The sequence below is a fragment of the Triticum dicoccoides genome, chromosome 4A (assembly GCF_002162155.2).
Source record: "Triticum dicoccoides isolate Atlit2015 ecotype Zavitan chromosome 4A, WEW_v2.0, whole genome shotgun sequence".
Taxonomy (NCBI): Eukaryota; Viridiplantae; Streptophyta; class Magnoliopsida; order Poales; family Poaceae; genus Triticum; species Triticum dicoccoides.
Genome location: NC_041386.1, coordinates 115824640 through 115830639, shown reverse-complemented (window position 1 = coordinate 115830639; position 6000 = coordinate 115824640). Strand labels below are relative to the sequence as shown.

General features: G+C 51.8%; 1 pseudogene; it reads right to left on the bottom strand.

The window, feature by feature from the left end:
- Nucleotides 1-1849: 1849 nt before the first annotated feature.
- The window catches only part of LOC119283445, a 36716-nt pseudogene continuing 32565 nt past the window's right edge, over nt 1850-6000 (bottom strand).

Here is a 6000-nt window from a genome sequence, read left to right as displayed (position 1 = left end):
GAAGCGAGCCCTTGCTCTACAACCAGGGGGGGGGGGGGTACTTAGAGCATTAGCAATATTTTCGTTACAGGAATAAAGACTTCAAGATATGAAATCAGCATCAATTATGCTTGCACGTGAAATTCACGTGTGTCTAGATAAAATATCCTTTTATTTTGCAGGGAGTATAGATAGAATATCCAATTGTAAAAGTCAAAAATATTACCAACGAATGTGCATTTGAGGTTTCAGAAAAGCTATAATTAATAAAATTTATACTTTGTAGTACTGCCAAAGTTTATTTCGTTCATTTCCTGACTGATGACAATACGAGTCATCCATTCTCTGCCAAAGTTGTATTTGCGCGACTCTCAAAAAAAAGTTTCTGCAGTTTTGGCATGCCGTACCCTGAATTCATTGCATACATGCAGCTCTCCACTTATGCCTACTGCATAGTATATCCATTTTACCACTGTTCGCCAAAATTTAGTTTTAGTAACTCCACTGTTAAATGTGAAGTTAACCAGCATGGATTTTTTTTTTACATAAGAGAGATTCTGCATCTAGCTTCAGCCTTCGGCTCAGTTACAGATTAATAACAGTATCAACCACATGTATGCATAGAGGATGTGCAGGCCATTTAAGGACACTGTGTTTAGAAACGTGTTCCTACACTACAGAATGAATTTGCCAAAGCTGCGTGATAAAACAGAGAAACCCAAATGCACACATGAACGATGAGTAAGTTTCCGCATTAGTGGCACGATGATAAAACAGGCAACAGTTCAGACCACTTTTACCAGGTCCGAATTCAGAATTCAATTCAGTGCATACATGCAGCTCTATGCAAGTATATAAGGTTGCAATCAAGAGAATTCCTAATGACATTGGAAAGCAAACAGGGTAATAAGGTACAAATGCACAAAAGACTATGCTAACCAAGAACAACATGGGCAGCTAAGCTCTTCGGAATTCACAAGGCACAGCCAAAAAATTAATGCACTCCAAATGATGATCGATCAGTACATTGGATAATTATAGTCAAGCATGATTTTGGTTTTATTTCAGAAAATAAGCTAATCAAGCACAGCAAAGCCTGCTGTTCACAATTCTGAAAACAAGATAATCCAACAGCACGACAGACCAACTAAGCTGATGATGACAACTGACAATGCATGGATCTAGTCGTACACGACGAGCTTCTGGTACTCTTCGCCAGCGATGGCCTCAGGGTTCACCACCCCGTCGTTCTTCAGAAAGATCTTGCGGAAGTTCTTGGAGAAGCCGCTCACCATGGCCACCCCTGGCTGGGTCGACGTCACCAGCGTCGACTGCGAGTCACGCAGGTTCCAGAAGATGATCCGGGGCACCACGTCGCCGTAGCCAGCGTCCCTGAACTATTCGCAGATCACCTCGTAGTCAGTCTCCCACACGGAACAGACTCCCGCCGGCTGTAGTAGTAGTAGGCGTAGGCGCTTCCAGACGGGAAATACACTTTGGTTCCTGGTTGTATATGCATCCTATATGGAGTTTTTTTTTAATATTTTAATAAAAAGTCAAAATAGATAAGAACTATTTTGACAAAACACTTGACTTACTTTTGCACTGATATGTAAATGTCGATGAAAAACAATAAAAGTTGCCCTCAAGCAAAAAAGACAAAATTTATTTGCTACTATATGTCACTATTCACACTATTTTAACCAAAAATTTGTCTTTTTCAAAAAGAAGTCAAAAGGATATTTTTTTGTGGATTTTATTTCTCACGAGTACAATAGAAGGTCAAGTTTATTTCAAAAATATTTTCAGGAATTTTTGACTTTTTGTTGAATTACTAAAAAAAATCCCATATAAGGTGCATATGTCCCCATAGACCAAAAGTTCCCCTCCCTCCCAGACGCCATATTGAACTCCATGTCGCTGTACACGAAGTCACGAACACGGTCCTGATCATCTTCTCCGGCGCCAGACGCGCCTACTCGCCTCCACCGCCGTGCGGAGGATCTGGTCGAACACCCCCTGGAAGTTGGTGCTCCCGCCCCAGTGCATGTGTCGCACGAAGTCCATCTTCTGGCGGGTTCTCGAGTTCTCGCTGAAGGTGATCACCTTGTCGGCTGAGCTCCGAGGTGAGCACGCCCAGCGCGATGCACACCTCCATCGGGGTGCCGCTCATGCTCGCGGACACGTCGCAGACTGAGATGCAGTTGCGCAACGACCCCTTGGAACGGAGGTCGTCCACCATGCGGCGCCACTTCAGCTCCGACACATTGTCGTCCTGGCCGCGGTAGGCGGCCGCGGCGATCTCGTGGGGCAGGAGCGCGCCAGCCGCGATCTTGGCCTGGCCAGCCTCCACGTCCTCCAGGTACTTGTCGAAACGCTCCTCATCGTGCTTCTTGAAGAGGAACTTGTAGCGCCGCATGGCCACTGAGGCGACGCGGGTGTAGGGCAGCTCCGACCACCGCTGCACGCTCATGTACACCTCCGGGAGCTCCAGCACCTTGCGCAGCGGCACGAGCAGAGCACCTCGCGGCGGAGGCGGTGTAGGGCGCGGTACGCGTAGTGCCCGTCCGGGAGCTGGGTGAGCTCGGGGTCCGAGTCGCGCGGGAAGAGGCGGCGGGCGATGGCCTCGCAGAGCAGCATGGTGCGGTCGAAGGACGAGCCTGGCGTGGGGCACCACTTGGCGGCGAGCCCGATCTTCCTCTTTTTGCCGCCGGAGGCCAGCTGCTGGAGGTCCGAGGTGAGGAGCGAGGCGAAGAAGTCGACGACGGCGTCGAACAGGAAGCGGTAGGCACGGTCGCCGTAGTACGTCTCCAACGACTGCACGGCAAGCTTGGCAACCGTGCGTACCTTCTTTGACATCCGCCGCGCCTTACTCACCGCCGTCGTCTTCTTCTGGTCCACCTCCATCGCTTCCAGCTTCTGCACCTCCGCAGGCTCCTGGACCGGGACAACCTCCACGTGCTTGCTGCCCTTGCCGGCCTTGAGAGCGCGGCAGAGAGGAAGTCACCGAAGGTGGCCTTGGCAGTCACGGGGGCGAGCTCGCGGGCGCGCTTGCGGCCGGCGAGCCTAGCCCGCAAGTCCTCCCGCTGGTTGGCGAGGCTCTTGGCCTTCTTGCGTGCCTTGTCGGCCACGGCGCCGGCCTTGGCGAACACGCGCACATCGGGGCCGCGGAGGAGGCGGAACAATAGCTCGGGGAAGTCCTTGAGGTAGCTGAACTCGGCGAGCGCGACCGCAGCGACGTTGCAGACAAGCGTGCGCAGGTGCTGCTCGTGCATCCAGAGCGCGGCGGCGTAGAAGCCCTCCTTGTCCGACTTGCCGTGAGCGCGTCCTGCTCCGTCTACCCCTCAAGCCGATCCACAGCAGGTCGCGTGATGGTGCCGGTTTTCTGAGGCGGGCCAGGCGGCGGCCGTGAAGAGCATGTGGGAGGTGCGGGCAGGGCAAGAGCACGCAAGCGGAAGAGAATGATGGTGGCAGGGAAGGGGCTTGGTGGGGGTGGGGGACGAAACGACCTGGTGGTTTGCGAGAGGAACTTGGGATCGTGGGCGGGCCTATGGTGGGAAGGGTATCAGGTGTTCTGCCTAGACATGGTCTTTTTTTGTATAAGCTAATCATGGTAATAACCAATGGCAGTGGTGGGTAATTAGAGTGTCAAACGCGTTTGATGCTATGAGATGATTTGGACCATCAGATCAACATGTTTCAATGGTTGAGATGATTTGGTTCTCTGCTCTTTCGTGCTTTTATATGGGTAGTAGATAAGTGGGTTGTTATGGTCTATGTTGAAGAACTAACAGAATGGCAGTGCGTTGCCATAACCCTTTTCTTTTCTTGTTGCATATTTTTTATAGAAAAGGAGGAAGACTTCCGGCTTCTGCATCTAGACGATGTATACCGTCATTTTATTAATTATTGACATAGACCTTATAAAGTCATACAACAGTAAGACTAAAGCCACCGTCTAAGCAACATCTATAACTACTCTTATCCAGTTGATGAAGGGACGCTGAAAGTCTAGGCCTAATACCAAACAGACCTCGTAGCCAAACCTAACATCTAAGACTTGAGGTCCCAACCAGGACGCCTGCCGGGTATGGGCACCCACCAGTCCGGCGTACTCCTCAACCAGGACGCCTGCCAGGTATGGGCACCCACCAATCCGGCGTACTCCTCAACCAGGACGCCTGCCGGGTATGAGGCCGCCGCAGCCACCTGCCACCAATCCATCTTCAAAACTGTACTACTGCATCTACCTTGTCCGGTCTAGCTCCGCCGACGCCACCACAACGTCAGACAGCGTCACCCTCCTGCGCGAGTCCATCTCCGCTCATCGGGCGCCGAGTCTCCACTGCGCCACACCGCCGAGATCCGCCATCATCAATGAACAAGATGAAACACCGCTCCTTCTCTTGTCCCCTTCAACCAGCACTTGCTCCAAAACGATGCCCCCAGGAGGGAGAACAACACTGAAGGCACCGTCATCGTCCGATCCGTTAGACCCAGACCTAGGGTTTCCCCCGGAACTTCCCGATCAGGTTGACGTGACCTGCAACGACGATGCCACCAGAAGGGAACGATGTCCGAGACACCGCCATTGTCCACCAGGACCACAGTCAGGCACGATTTTCACCGGAAGCCGCGTCTTCCCGACCTCGCAGCTGCCTGGAACTAGTCTGGAACCGAGCGGAACCTTTCCATGAAGACGTATGTCGCCGTTGAGGGAGTCCTGGACTAAGGGGTCCTCGGGCGTCCGTCCTGTTATCCATGGGCCGGACTGATGGGTTGTGAAGACATGAAGGCCAAAGACTGCACCGTGTCCGGATTGGACTCTACTTGGCGTGGAAGGCAAGCTTGGCGACCGAAGATTCCTTCTTATTTAACCGACTCCATGTAAACCCTAGATCCCCTCGGTGTCTATATAAACCGAAGAGGATAGTCCGGAAAGGACACGACATATACTCATTACCATATTCATAGGCTAGACTTCTAGGGTTTAGCCATTACGATCTCGTGGTAGATCAACTCTTGTAATACTCATATTCATCAAGATCAATCAAGCAGGAAGTAGGGTATTACCTCCATAGAGAGGGCCCAAACCTGGGTAAACATCGTGTCCCCCGTCTCCTGTTACCATCGATCCTGGATGCACAGTTCGGGACCCCCTACCCGAGATCCGTCGGTTTTGACACCGACATTGGTGCTTTCATTGAGAGTTACGTTGTGACGTCGACAAAAGGTTCGATGGCCCCTTTAATCGTCAATAATGACGTTGTCCAAAGAGGAACCTTCCTCCCCGGACAGATCTTCATATTCGGCGGCTTCGTACTGCGGGCCAACTCGCTTGGCCATCTGGAGCAGATCGACAGCTACGCCCCTGGCCATCAGGTCAGATTCGGAAGCTTGAACTACATCATGGATATCCATAAAGACTTGATCTTCGAGGGATTTGAACCCACGGTGATCGCTCCCCCTCATCTCGATGAACGTGACTTAAATCTGTCATCGGATCACACCCAGGAGATGGTCCCTGCGGCTGCCACGACCTTAGAGCCGAAGCAGATCGAGCCATCCGAGGCCACAGAGTTCGCGGCGTTGGAGCCGCACATGGACTCGACGCCCTGCAATATTCGCTTTAACGAAACTTCAAACTCGTCTCCAGCTATAAGTTCCGGATTGTGTACGCCCGCGGACACCGAGCTAGATCGGTTATCAATCTTCGAGTTCAGCGCCGCTGACGTTTTCCAACACTCGCCTTTGGGTGACGTGCTAAAATCTTTAAAGAATTTGTCCTTGGGGAAGGACTCACAACCGAACTATGTCCGGTTCGAGCTAGAGACGGATGATGAGGAATCTTGCTTCCCACCCGGCCGCCACCCACTCCATAGCCAGCGTCGATGACTTAACCGACGTGCTTAACTATGGCTCCGAAGACATCAACGGTATGGGACGATGATGCCGGCAAGGAGCAAGGCCAAGACCCGCCATTCACTGGATGTTGGACGGCTACCTCTTCGTACGATGTGT